Here is a 15,779-nt window from a genome sequence, read left to right on the forward strand (position 1 = left end):
CCTCTGACCTATGACATGAGATAGATCAACAGAGGTGCAGCAGGGCCCCAGTCGAGGCTATCGGTAACAATGAAGAGCCTTGGAAGATCGAACTACAAAGCCTATGACAACAGATCGTTAACATGAAGCAGACCTATTGAGTCAACACAATCATCCCGGAGTAGATAGAATTCCCCTTCACAGTCAGCATCATGCAGGCACGGTTACCAGATAGGTTTCGGCTACCTCAAATCACTCCCTATATGGGAAATACCAACTGAACAGAGGATATGGAGTCTTTTAAGACGTACATGGAGCTCCACAATGCGTCTGATGTGGTCATGTGTCGAGCCATCTCATTAACCCTAGTCGACGCCACCCAACTTTGGTTTAAACAGCTAAAACCGAGGTCCATTAAAACAATTTTCGAACTTAGTGAGGCCTTCATCACTAATTTCATCAGAGGGAAGAAGAGACTGAAAGCACCGACCCATCTGATGAACATATTTCAGAAAGATAGTGAACTACTAAATAATCATATCAAGCGCTTCAACCTGGAAGCGCTATAAGTGTGGAAACACTCAGATGAAACTGCACTGAATGCCATTAGGACCGGGCTGAGAGATAAACGGTTCCCCTTCTCACTGGATAAGAATCCTCTAATCTCATTGGCAGAGTTCCTAAACCGATCACATAAGTATGTTAATCCGGAAGAGTCCTGGATCTTGCGAGACGCCGTCCAAAATAAAGGCCCTGTGGCCAAGGAGCAAGCGAAAAAAGAACTCGACTCGACCAGCACAATCAAGAAGCAAATGGATGACTGCTCCTGAGATGACCATAGGTCAAGCAAGTGACCCGATAGCAAGTTCACCAATTATACCCCGCTAAATAAACCTTAGGAGAAAGTCCTGATGGAGATTAAAGACGAATGCTTCGTTCAATGGCCAAACAAGCTACGAGGCAATCTTGACCGAAGAAGCAAGAATAAGTATTGCCACTTTCATCGAGACCACGGGCATAATACGAGCGATTATTACCACCTCAAACAAGAAATTGAACGGCTTATCCAGGAGAGTAATCTCAGCGAACACATAGAACAAAGGGTAAGCCAAACCTCTTCTGCGGAGGAACAATAGATCGATAACCAACCTACTGGGGAGATCCGGACACTATTTGGAGGCCATAAAGGCGGGGGTGATTTAAACAATGCCCGAAAGAACCATGTAAGAGCATCGAATGCCCAAAAGCAGAAGTTATGGTCCTCATGCGACCATTGAAAGAGAGAAAGTTGGAAGGTACAACTTAACTTTCAGTGATGAAGATGCTTGAGGCGTTCACCACCCTCATGACAATGCATTGGTGATCACCGTTACTATAGCTAATCGAAAGGTCTTTCGAATCCTCATTGACATAGGGTTCTTAGCAGATGTACTTTTCCTCCAGGCCTTCAATAAGATGGACATTGGATGGGCTTCACTCCGAGTCATGAAAACTCCCTTAATCAGATTCTCTGGAGGACAGGTCATTCCCGAAGGGGCTATTCAGCTTCCGCTTATGGCTCGGGATGACAGAAATCAGACCACCGTGATGGTTGACTTTCTGGTAGTCGACCAATCATCCCTCTACAACACTATCCTTGGTTGACCATCATTGTATCTTCTCCAAGCTGCAATATCGACCAACCACCTCGCTATAAAATTTCCTATCGAATACGGTGTGGGACTTGTCGAGGGCGACCAATAGGACACTTGACAGTGTTATACCATGACTCTAAGGGTTCCCCGCGAGATAATGATGATTGAGTCGTTGGACCCACAAGAGGAATCCCAAACACGAGGCCGACCTATGGAAGACCTTGTCCCGATCCTTCTGGACGAGTCTGATCCCTCCAAAGTGGTGCAAATTGGGTCATCACTGATGCCACCACTGTGGGATGAATTAGTATCCCTCCTCTGATGCTTTGCCAACGTTTTTGCATGGTCCCATGAAGATATGTCAGGCATTGATCCCGCCATTATGATGCATCGGCTGAACATCGACCTATCCTACTGCCCGATTCGATGGAAGCGATGAGCTCTTTGACCAAAAAGGTACACGGTAATTGCAGAAGAGGTCAACAAGCTCCTAAAAGCTGGATTCATTGAGGAAATCTACTACCCAGAATGGGTGGCCAACATCATACTGGTCAAGAAAGCTAATGGGAAGTGACGTGTCTGTGTAGACTACACCGACCTAAACAAAGCCTACCCAAAAGACAACTTTCCTCTTCCTAGGATCAATCAGTTAGTCGATAGTACTGCAGGACATGAATTGCTTAGTTTTATGGATGTATATTCAGGACATAATCAGATTGTAATGCACCCAATAGGTAAATCTAAGACTACCTTTATCACCAACAAAGGTATTTACTGATACCATGTGATGCCTTTTGGTTTAAAGAATGCAGGAGCAACGTACCAGGGGTTAGTCAATAAAATGTTCACCAGCCAGAGAGGATGGACCATGTAGGTTTATATCGACGATATGCTCGTCAAGACTATAAAAGCCACCAACCATATAGTCGACCTAGAAGAAATGTTCCTCATCCTCCAAAAATACCAAATGAAACTAAACCCGAACAAATGCGCCTTCAGCGTAAGTTTGGGAAAGTTTCTTGGGTTTTTGGTCAAGCAGCATTGGATTGATGCTAATCCCAAGAAGATAAAAGCCCTTCTCGACATGCAGTCTCCAAAGATGATTAAGGATATACAGAGGCTGACTGGAAGGATAGCCGACCTTAATCGCTTTGTATCCAGAGCTACAGATAAATGCCTCCCTTTCTTTAAACAGTTAAAGGGGAGATAAATTATCAAATGGACCAACGAATGCAAGACCACTTTCTAACAACTCAAGGATTACCTCGGATCACCGTCGTTACTTTCCAAACCCGAATCAGGTGAAACACTTTTACTATATCTGGCTGTATCTGACGTAGTAGTCTACTTGGCATTGATAAGGGAATATGGAGGAAGGTAATTACCAGTTTATTGCATCAACAAGGCTTTACTTCCAGTAGAAATGAGATATCCGACCTTGGAAAATTTGCCTTAGCCTTGGTCACATCCTCCCGATGTCTACGACCATATTTCCAAGCTCACTTGATTGTTGTCCAGACCGATCACCCCACTTCGACAAATCCTGCAAAAGCCCCAGGCCTCGGGATAGTTGACCAAGTGGGCCATCGAGCTAAGTGAGTTTGACATCAAGTATCAACCATGAGCCGCAATAAAAGGCTAAGAAATAACGGATTTTTATTATCAAACTAACACAACCACCAGAACAAACACCAACCCAAGACTGATCCTTGATCGACTTCTCCGGATCAGGACTTCCCCCTGACCAACACATTCTTGAACCTCTCAATAATGACTCAGTACCTGACCCACCACTTTGGACGCTCTACGTTGATGGCTCATCCAACTCTAAGGCAAGCCGAGCCAGGGTAGTTCTAGAAACTCCTGACCAAACGTGTATGCAGTATGCCTTGAGATTTAGAATCCAAGCCTCTAACAATACAACGGAATATGAAGTCCTGATCATTGGACTCACACTGCTAGCAAACATGGGGGTCAATGTCTTGAAGTCTTCAGTGATTCATAGTTGATTGTCAATCAAATAGCCGATGTTTACCAAGCAAAGAAAGATCGTCTGAAGGCCTATCTCCGAAAAGCCAGGAAATTGATCGGAAGTTTCCAGAAGTGTAACGTCGCCTTGATTCCATAGGTGGAAAACACCAAAGCTAACATGTTAGCAAAGATCACCACAGCAGATGAGGAGAAAATACCGAGATCCATCTCGATCGAGTTCTTAGCTAAACCGAGTATCAACGAAGTCGACCCTACCCTCGTTCTTCCACTTAGCTCGGAACCAACATGTATGGATTCGATTGTCCGATATCTCGAGAGCGCTGAACTCCCCGAAGATTGAATAAAAGAATGATGAATAAAAGTCAGGGCCACCCAATATACCATACTTAGCGGCTTGCTTTATAAGAAAGGGTTTTACCTCCCTTACTTGAGATGTGTTCGACTAGAAGAAGTAAAGTACATCCTAAAGAAAATCCATGAAGGAATTTGTGGAAATCACTAGGGAAGTCTCTCACTGGCACACAAGGTCATCCGGCATGGGTATTACTGGTCAACCATCCAGCATGATGCCCAAAAACTCATCCAAAAATGTGACAAATTCCAGAGATTTACAAACATTCCTCGGCAGGCACCAGAAGAACTCACGCCATTGGTCGGGCCTTGGCCGTTTGCCTAATGTGGGATCAATATTATTGGCCCGCTCCCTACGGGCAAAGGTCAAACCAAGTTCACCGTAATAGCAATCGACTACTTCACCAAGTGGGTAGAAACTGAGCCATTAGCAAAGATTACCGAGCAGAAAATCACCGACTTCATTTGGAGAAATATCATATACAGATTCAGAATTCCTCAGACTATCATCTTTAACAATGAAAAGCAGTTTGATAACAAATAATATCGAGGAATGTGCAAGAACCTTGAGATCCATAACTTCTACTCATTGCCATGACACCCACAGACGAATAGACAGGTAGAGGTGGTCAATAAGATCATCAAACACCATCTTCAAACCAAACTCGAGAAGGCTAAATGGGTGTGGGCCGAAGAACTCCCTAAAGTTCTATGGGCTTACTGAACCATGGCTCGGACTACCACTAGAGAAACTCCGTTCTCTTTGGCGTATGGAGCAGAAGCAGTTACCCTCGTAGAGATCAGATTATCCGTAGCTCGGACAAGCTCGTTCGACGAGCTAACCAATGATGGTCTTATGTCCCTCAGTCTGACCTCTTGGAAGAGTGAAGGGAGCAAGCTCAACTTCGGGCCATTACTCATCAGCAGTAGGTGTCAGGATTCTACAATGCTCGGGTCAAGGTCAGACGGTTCAGAGTTGGGGAATTGGTTCTTTGAAAGGTGTTTCAAAACACCAAGGAGGAACGGGAGCCTTGGGTCCAAATTGGGAAGGGCCCTATGTGGTGTCACGTACAAACCGACCTGGCTCATATCGACTGGAGGACCTCAGTGGCCAGTTGCTCCCACACCCCTAGAGCACCAAGCATCTGAAGACCTATTACCCATAGGCAGACCAAATTAATGATCATTTTTTCCATATTAAAGATAATGTTAATAAAAGTGCATGTTCGCTTCTCGATCTGTGTTCGCTTTGTTTCTGATCTACGCCTGATACACGTTTGATCAAGATTTGTAAAAGTTCTGATCAAGATTCATCTAAGCCATAACGACCTTAACTAGCACTAGATTGACGCTTGAACAATAGCTCGGAACTAGTCCGGCCAATGACAACAGAGTTAGAAAAATAACTCTAATAGCTCAGTTCAAAGACACAAAGGTCGACCAAAATGAAATGCTTTTCATTAATAAGACCAAAGACGGTCAAATTACATCAGCTTTACATCAACTACAATACCAAGTTCGGTACATTGGACTAGTGAAAGAAATTAAAGAGGAAGATGACGCTGGGTATGCATGAAGTGTTTAAAGCTCGAGCGCCTGGCATGCTTGAAGTGCTTGAAGTTTTTAAAAAAAGGGAGAAATTACTTCTCAACAAGATTAACCTCAAGACTCAGGAGTCGCATCAGGGGCCGCATCGTCGCCCGACCCATTAGCGCTCGATTCCGCCTCGTTAAAGGCAGAGAGATCAAGGTCAGGGAAGGAAGCCTTCATATCCTTCGCACAATCGGCGTAACCTTGGTGAAAGAGAGAATCTCTCTCATCCGTGGACGCCTGGTAAGACATGAATTGATGGACGGCCTCTTCTTGGGCCATAGCAAGGGCACCCTTGGTCTCCACCTTCAGGTTGTCGAGCTTCCCCTTAACCTCAAGTAGTTTGGCCCGACCTTTATCCTACGCGTGCTTGGTTTCCTCCAGCTGTGTCGTCAACACTGCGGAAGATGCTTCAGAAGCCACCTTCACGACCTCAAGCTCGACATCCAACCGGATTGCCCTTTCCTTGGCTCTCTCCGCTCGCTCGCGCATCCGAGTGAACTCCGCAAGCGACTTTAGCACACACAGAACAAACCACAGGAGAAAGAGAAAGATAATTATGAGCAAATTAAGGAAACAAGTGTTACTTCTGACGATATATTTAACCCGAGCAAGGTGGTCGTCATGTGCGCGAGGGTCGTCTCGGTCGGAGAGTTGAACAGAGTGCCATACTCCGTGCCAGATGTATGGCGATCGACCCAGGGAAGGATCCCCTCCATAGTCTGACGAAGTCAGGTCACTTGCCTTTCCCTGACTTCCGCCCCCTCAAATGGATGTGCCTCGACCACATGCTCGGTGCCTCTCCAAACATCATTAGAGATAGCTTGGTAGGGAGCAACCATCTCTGGTGCTCCAGAGGAGGTATCCACCTCCATATCCTCTCCCTCATCCATGGTGATAACTGGACAAGGAGGACCGACCTTCCCCTTTCACTTCGAAGAAGTCTTCTGCTTCTTCTTCTTCAGGGCCGCCGCCTCATCTTGAGGAGGAACGCAAACCTTGGAAGGAGGGCTAAAGTAAGGTCGAGCTTCAGGCATCTCTATATAAAACAAGCACGTTAGGAGTTGTCCACTTAGAAAAATGTTCAAAGTATTGGAGCTCAATTGAAAATCTTACCGAAGATCGTACCTATGAGGACTGAGTCTAAGCCTGCTTGAAGAAGTTGCTCGGGTTGGAGAAGAACCCTCTAAGATTGCCAACCTTCGTCAAGGGCCCACAAATCCCAAATCTGAGCTAAAGAACCACTATCGAGTAGAGGTGGATTCTTTGGAATGACTGAAACGAGCCAAGAGGATAAGGTTAGTTAACAGCAAACACCGATCAACGAAGGACGACCCAACGTCGCTATACGAACATGGTTTGTAGAAAGGTCGAGGGATGACGGACTGCGCCGATTTTGGGTCGATTGTCTCCCAACATCCATATACCCAGAACCACTTATCCCTTCAATGCTTATTAGAGGAAGGGGAGTTGATTATCAAGGCCTCGCCAGTGTTTCTCCAGTAGTACCAGCTAGGCTAAAGGGTGTTCGGCTTCAAATGGTACAAGTGAAAGAACTCATCCACTAATAGCTCGGGCTGCTCAGGCTTAGCACATAGGATTGTTTAGCCGAACAAGTCCCTTCACCCATTCGGGGTCAGCTATCTCGGGGCCAGGCCGAGACAGCTCAAAAGACGATGAATGATTCCCTAAAGTGGAAATCGCAGGCTGCACTGGAGGGCGACCTGAAAAATCGTCACTGCCCCTTCAGGGGGTTGGTCTGGAAGATCGTCTGCTGAAGGAAGACCAAAAATCACAAACTCGGCAATGTGGTACCCGAGCTTGATCCGGACTAGTTCCTCAGCAGTCAAAGTAGAGGGCACTGGTCCCCTCGGATCCTCTTCACCCACTCCATCATCGTTAGATGGGTCGCATGCCTCGGCAACTTGGTCGTCGTTGAAGACACATTCAACCCTTGTGTCTTGGGCACCCTCTCATGCCTGGAAGACAAGTCCAGGGCCTTGGTAGTAGGCACCAACCTCTACGCTAGAGATCTCTCCTCCACCTCCTCGATGACGAATATCGAAAGACGACATCCGCCATTACCACCTTCGACATCACCGTGAGGCGACTACTCATCCCACTTTCATCACCAAAAATCCCCTCCCGCGAGCTCCTAGAACCGGACATTGAAGAGAAAAATGGAAAGAAGGAAGGAAAAGGAGCTCACTAGAGTTGGAAATGGTGGGGTTTTGGTCCAAATGTGGTGGAAACAGTAGCCACAACACGAGTGAGAAGAATGGGGAAAACAGGAAGAAGAGGGAAGAAGATGAAGTGCAGAACAGAGGAGCCCTAAGGCGTTAGGGCTCCCTTTATATGGACGTGCCACGTGGTAGTTGATTGGCGTGCATGTTACCCCCGCTTCGTACGAATGCCTCTCCATCTACCTCATCTTGCCACGTGTCATGACCCGACGCACCGCTCGACCCCTGCGCCACGTGTCGTGATCTCATTGGGTTGTCACCGAAGCGATGGTTTGACACCCCATGTGACCTCGAGCCACATGCAGATGAGTCATGATTGTAGGCAGATGACGCTTTGGTTATCGCGTTGACTGCTATCCCAAGCATTAATGAAAACGCGGATTGACCTGGCCCATGCGTAACCCGACCTAATGAGGACCAAGCTTACTTTCTGAACTTCGTTCAAAAAGCAAAGGGGGCTTACTGTTGGGGAAACATCCGCAAGTTTGAAAGTTGGCTTATGGAATGGACCAACTCTACTGAATCGGCACAGACCCAGTGAAACCTAAGCTCAATAAATGCTCCTATGTCCAAAAGTAAGCTGACCTTTAAGAAGGAAAATACAAATGCACCCAAAAGGCTTTTAAGCCCACGTGAGAGGTTGAAAGGCCGGCCTAATTCAAAGGTCGGTTAAAGGACGGTTATAGATTGCCCACAAGCCAGCTGGATCAACCATAACTCAGCCAAAAATCGATTACAGACTAACCATAGCTTAGTTATAAATTGGTCATAGGTCGACTATAGATCAATCAGAGGACGATCACAAATCGACCATAGTTTGGTTATAGATCGGTCAAAGATCGATTGAAGATCAGTTAAAGGATGGTCAAAGATCGGCCATAGCTTGGTCATAGATCGCCACAAACTAAACGAACGCTCCTAGCAAGGTCGAGAAGGTTCATCATCAAAACGAGAGAAATATTATCCTTCTGGCTCAGCTGACGGTCGAAAATGGTGAATACTGATTTATCGAACAGAACGATATCGGTCATTTCCAAGTCGATGCTCGCCTCGAGGTACGACCTAGAGCCGAGCTACAAACTCTAAGGATCTTTAAAGATCTCTATTAGGATCTCTGGAAGATAAAACCAAATCCCAATGATCACGAGAACCTGTAATCTCGGGAAGATCCCGGATTGTAATAAATTTCCAAGATATATGGGAAGATCCTCCTTATAACCGGATCTCGTCTACCCTATAACTAGGCGAGTCATTCCCATCTTAAGGTAGGTTCTCAGGAACTAAGAAAACCCCCGATTGATCTCTTTCCAAGACCTCAAGCCTGACTTAGGCATCAGAGAGTCCTCTGAACGAACCAGGGCCTCCTTTCTCTCTTACCTTTATTCATGCAGGTTCAAGGAGAAACACCATAAATGGTCTGTCAGAAAACTGTGTCAACAGTCCTCACACTGATTGGATTCATTTACATACCATCTATATAGATAGTCCAGATAAATACAATATGATTCCTCATGGGTCGCCTGAAGGATTTACAAAGAATTTCCGAAAAGATTTGACGTAGCCGATGAACAATTGGCTTTGAGACCAACTATAAAAATTTACATGGAATTAAAAGGATCGAACGGCACATTGATGATGGAGATCAGATAATTAAACTTAAAACCATACCTGGTTGATAGGTCATTGCAATAGTTAGGTTGTCGGATTCTTCTGCAGCTTACACCCTTACAGAAGCACCGGGATGGGATTAATAAGCTTCAAACATACACAAGTTTAAGGAACAGCCGGTGTTTAAGTAGTTGCAAGAGGCATGAGTTTGAAATCCATCCAACCTCCTTTCCTTCAAGGCTCCACACCATGTTAAATATTCTTAGTCTAATTAAGAGACCATGAGTGTAATGCAGTTGAAGCAAACCACCCTAACATGAATTGAGACTAATTACAACTTTAGCTGGTCCCACTGCTATGCCCAATAACATTATCCAATCTAAAAAAAATCCAAACCGTTGATCAATTAGGCCCAATCCTATAAAACTCTTACATTCGGTAGCTTTGGGCATTGGCAAAGATATATTATGCTAGCTAAATTATTAATCAAGCTAAAAATAATGTACAAATCTACACCCACTCTCATGTATCTATACCTATGCCGGATCATGGCTGGTGAATGCTCATGTAGCCATTGGCCTACCTGCCGCATTGCCGCCCTAATTCATAATGCAATTTTCCATAAGGAGTTATTCAACTCACTGTAGAAAAGGACAATCGAAAATTTAACAGGCTGGACGACCGTGATAACTTTATGTGGTCGATTTTAAACTCCCATTGACTCCCACAGACCATCCATTCTGGATTATATTTTCAGTGTAATTTTTGGATTCTGATCCAAAGTTTATATTTTTCCATGTATGGAGCATCACACTTTCCTGGGCATTAATGATTTTCTATCTTTCCAGCGGTAATAATGAAAATAATAATAATGCCCTCCCAACAACCAACTATCCCAGCTGTTTCAATTTCACGAATTATGATGAACGGCATCTACGGACGCGGATTGTGTATGTGATTTTTCTCACCATCCTATGCCGTAGTGAGTAAACTCTGTGAGAACCATCATCATGTATGTGTTTTATTTACACCGTTCAGCTATTTTCCCAGCTCATTTTGGAGCGTAAACCTAAAATTTAAGAATATCCGATACTCAAGTAAACCGTAATACAGGAAACAATGGGAATTAATTGCTTATGGCAGAAAACTTCTTGGGGTCCACAGAAGTTGTGGATCAAGCTGACATCTGTGGTTACCTCTCATTCATGTCTGTGTGACTTTATAAACAAGTTGGATGATAAATAAATATCACTGCGATCCTTAAGGATGATTTCATCGGTGGACATCGTTGTCCCCACCGTTTCCTGTGGTGTGTTCAATCATGGATAATATAGCGTATATCACTGTATGACCCCAGAATTTACCCACCACGATCTAGTGTGGTCAGTTAATAAGATCTGCCTCCCGCATCAATATGGGATTCAGCATCCATTATTATATATATATATATATATATATATATATATATATATATATATATATATATATATATATTATAAGTTTTTTATTTTTATTTACATTCGCAAATACATTCATCATCCATCCAAGTGATCACAGGTTGGATGGCAAATAAACATTAAAATGGACTATAGAAAGTTTTTAATGATGCCAATTCAATCACCAATATTTCTTGCGACCTGGTCCACTTGAAATTTGGATTTGCTTCATCTTTGAGTTAAATTAGCTATCAAAATGGATCGACAGTATGCCCATAAATGAGCTATCAAAATGGATGTAATACACATACATAATGGTGGGGCCCACAGGGATCCACCGACCTAGGTGGATCTGGGGATCGTTCTTGCCTATCCACGAGAACAATGGCCACGATCAATTGTATGCTGCGTGTATGGGTGAGCTTGTTGAGGTGCAGCAGGATCGGACCTATTTCTGCCCATTGCAGTACTAACAGAAAAAACATCAATATGGATCCACCGATCCTTGACTGTGGGGCCCAACAGTGATATATTTGTCTTATATCCATGACGTTCGTCTGTTTTCCCAGCTCATTTAAGGGCATGAGCCCAGAAAACGCAGCAGATCCAAAACTCAGATAGACCACACCACACGAAAGTAGTGATTGAATGCCCACCATTAAAATATTCTCGAGGGCCACCGGAATGTTTATTTGCCATCGAACTTGTTGACAAAGTGGCAAAGATCTGTTCTTTAGGACCGCACAAAGCACTATGTCATTAAAGGTGTTTACATCCGGTGAATCGACTGAGGATATATGGACTGATACAAACACTACAAGAAAAATAGGCATTACCGGTGGCCAAAACCGCCCCTAGAAGTCCAAAAAATCGCCGGTATAAGAATTACCGGATGTCAGGCAGCTGCCGCAAAAGGGGAGCGTCAATGTATCGTTTACCGGCGTTCGTCCATTTTTACCGGCGTTTTAACGGCCACCACTAAAAGTTGACCTTTACTGGCGCTTATTATCATTTACCGACGACTCTGCTGATTGCCGGTAAAAACTGTAAAAGCGTCACTAAAAACTATAAAAGCGCCGGCAAAAACGGTATGAAGCGCCAGAACTATACGAAACACCAATAAAAGATATGAGGGTAAATTTTGCAACAAACGTCAGTAAAAGTAACAACAAACGCTGGTAAAAAGCTGTAACAAAAGCTAATGAGAGATTAAAAAATGCTGGTAAAATTTGTTTAAAACGCCGTTAAATCATTTACAGTGTAAAAGAAAAAATAATAGAAACAATTAAAATTTCTGCTAGGCTAAATATTCTAAATCAAATGACCTTTACAAGATTAAATTAGCATTCAAACACAACCTGTAAATCATTTACACCCAGCCTCATTTACAGGGGGCTTGAGAATGAAAGGTTACATAATGGACAAAAAATTTACAGATTGAGACACAAGGAAAAGCAGAAGAAAAAAAAAATCAACGGACTTCAGCGACGCCCGAGGCGAGACTTCTCAAATGCACCCCAAGAACTAGAACTCATGCCATATAAAAGACCTTTGTCAACACCACCCTGCCATGCATAGAGGTCAGGTAATAGAACAATATATACACTCATAATCTGAGTTACACTATCTAAAATTAATTTTCAGTCATAAATATTTCCTACAAAAACAACCATACCGAATGAAGTCCATATCCATCCCCATATGAAGCAGCAAAGCCCCCCTCTGTTACCAATGCTCCACCCCAAATGCTCCACCTTCAGTTACCAATGCAACGACAAAAGTTTACAAAACAAAATAAAATAACCAAAAAACAAATTGGATATAAAATAAAAGGAACCAATAAATACCTGTGACTAGTAGATGGAGGAGAATAGCTATGGAATTTTTTTTATAAATATGTGGACAAATTTTTCTTCCCTTTTTCTTCAAGGATAAAACTGCATCATAAGCATCATAACATGCAACTCAATATGAGCTTTTTTACAGAAGCATTAACTAGCATGCAACTCAATATGGATGGGCCTGAATTCAGCACAAGGAAAGCCATATAGTGGCTTGTACCTGATGAACAACGTTGATCATGCATCCATGTAAGCATTGTGGACCCCTAAGCCTACACTCTATATAGTTACTTCCACTTTGAATAAGCATCTTACAACTAAAGATAAATACATAATACAAGTCAAACATTATTGAAACCCTTCATTATATTGAAGCAATGAAGATTGGTAAGAAAAATAATAATAATAATAATAATAAGCCAAGGGTGTGGGGCCCTTGCTTTTGGTGATCCTTACATGGAGTGGACTTGCCTGATTTTTGGACCATGGCATTAAGAAGTGGGGAACCACCTGATGGAAAGCTTGGATATTGCACACCATCTATCCAGGCCTGTGTTGGATTGTAAGAGAGCTAGGTGGCACAAGCTCGAGGCTTTCCGACCTCAATGCATCTTTGTAAGCATTCGATATAAGGATAATTAGTGGTTGAGGTCCATTTCTTGGCTCAAGAAATTATGGACAAGTCGAGCACACATGATTGTATATTTTAATGATCTGAAACATCCCTCTGATGGATCCTTATGTATCTGGATAGACTAAAAATTACTTTGGCAATTGCATTTTTATCATCGGAATGGCATCCCTCAAACAGGGCTAAAAGCAAAAATGGTTAAAGTTCATCAAATCTATAAGGTGTAAAAACACATAATGATGAAAGAAAAGTTTAAATGGTCAGACCAGCTCTACTTTTATCTAAAGGGGCATCAATGGTATAGTCTTCAACCATACATCCATGTGTGCCCATTCATCGATAGAGAAAGATGGTCCCACAAGTGAGATCCACACAAAACGTTCTTTATTGAGGTAATTCATCCAACAGTTGGTATGCATGATGTACAACATGTATTATTCATTGTTATGTCTAAAGGATTACCGAGTACTATTTTGATTTTCAGTTTGTACAAGTGAGCCCATTGGTCAGTGACCTAAAATGTCACTAGTAAGATTTGGTATAACAGATAAATTACCAACAAACAAAAAGGACAAAAAGGACAAAAGAAATTTGGACCATGCACGTGTGCCAACTCTACACATGTGAATGTCCGTGGATGCAGGTCCAAGAGTAGCATTCCTTCAGATAAAGTTGTCTAACACCCCTAGTGAAGTACTCCCAAGTACAAAACCTACTACAAGCACATGCATACACTCATAAAGGTAAAGGATTTATAGAACTTCACCTGATCCACATCAAGAGATTTGTCAAAACCCCGTACAAATAAATAAATTATTGCTTTGTATTTGTTCTTACGCTAATGCTTCTAGGTCTCTATAAGTAGACAATGACTAAAGGACTAGCTGGAGTTAAACTTCACTGATGATTCCTTGTTTCCTCCTGCTTCCCTGTCAGTTTCAACCTACATTTTCAAAACAATAGGTTTATGATGCATCTAATATCCAGTATACTTTTAAGCAGTTGGAGTATTTAGCTTTGTGTGATGCCTAGAACTAAAAAGAAATAGGGAAAAAGAGAGAAAAAGAAAGAGAAGGAAAAGAAAAGATTCACACAACCTGCTGCATTGGAACCTTGTAATTCAATTCATCTAGAGCTACTTCGAACTTCTAATGTCTCAGTTAGTTTCAACATAAGGAGCATTCAACGAAGTTTTCAACACATCGAGAGAATTTGTTGAATTTCAAATAATGGTTGGTTGGCAATATTTTAACACTAATGGGTGCCTTTGTATTTTGAAATGACAGGAGAAGGAAGAAATCAATAGTGAAAATTGAATTATGTATTAAAATACTATGTGATACTTCCTGGACTGAATTGGATTATGTATCTATGAGAATTATTATGTGATACTATTAAAATACTATAATTTTAATAACATGTTATGCCTGACCTTGGTTCATGCAGTGTTCTCGTCATCTTTTCCATATATGTAAAAATATCACACTAAAAAAAATCAGCAATTGATATTTACACGCACCCTGTTTGGTAGACACAACTTTTTTTTTCTACTTTCGGAAATAGAATAGTACAACTCTATAGTCTTCAAAGCTTGGGCTAGCTTTGAGGACTTTTTACTGGGATTTGGCAATGTAAAGCCTGGTCCCTTGACAACCTATCCAATAGATCACCACCAAGCCATTCCTTATAGCCCATAGTTCTAACTATGAATGCAAGTGGAAACACCAGCCTATCCAATAGATCACCACCAGAAGGATTATTTTATAGCTAAAGTGAACTTCATTTTCTAGAAAAATATAGCATGGAATCAAATGGAAATGAACCTGCTGTTTGGGAGATTCTTTAATGCATTAGGTACAAAACTCCTGTACAACCCAATGAAACTGTCAAGTGCCACGATACCTACATTCACATTAGGCAATTAGAAGATTGCTTTCCTTCACAATGGGCAATTTCTGTTGGAAGCAAATTAGAGATCAACAGTTGCACAATAAAAGACTACACGAACTAAACTGAGAACTGCAGTATCATTGTACAATACAATAATGTAGAATATTGGTTGGTTTAGTTAACATCTAGTGCATGAACAATTTTTTTTTTTTTTAATAATCATTTTACTGTATGCAACCTGGCTTCTTGTGTACAAAACAGAATTTTTTTTTCCCATTCAAATTAGGTGCGGTTAACTGCACCGGTTGCATTCTTCAGTTTGTTGATTCAGTTTTTAACACGTCAAAACTAAGAGAAAGATAGGCCCAATAGTTGAACGCCTCTTTCTTGTGGAACTAAATGCAGTATTGTAAGTGTCATAGTTTATAGCCCTTTGTGTTGTCAAATTTGTGGTGCCAAAGATACTATTATGATGCTTGCATCTGTGAAGAACAATGCTTTACTCAAGATTAACTTAGGTTGACAAGTACTGTTCACAAGTTAAGAATCTCAAGAAGTTTTCAAGTTCAACTTTAAGATCTCAA

At 42.3% G+C, this 15,779-nt stretch overlaps 1 long non-coding RNA gene across 1 annotated transcript; it reads right to left on the reverse strand.

Moving 5' to 3' along the window:
* Positions 1-12,111: 12,111 nt before the first annotated feature.
* Positions 12,112-15,460, reverse strand: LOC131237162 (uncharacterized). Its single transcript, XR_009167076.1, has 4 exons — positions 15,129-15,460; positions 12,895-13,285; positions 12,509-12,770; positions 12,112-12,398 (listed from the first exon to the last, which is right to left on the reverse strand). It is a non-coding gene; the product is annotated as an uncharacterized LOC131237162 (long non-coding RNA).
* Between the last annotated feature and the right edge of the window lie 319 nt (positions 15,461-15,779).

This window comes from Magnolia sinica, chromosome 2 (assembly GCF_029962835.1).
Source record: "Magnolia sinica isolate HGM2019 chromosome 2, MsV1, whole genome shotgun sequence".
NCBI classification, from domain to species: domain Eukaryota; kingdom Viridiplantae; phylum Streptophyta; class Magnoliopsida; order Magnoliales; family Magnoliaceae; genus Magnolia; species Magnolia sinica.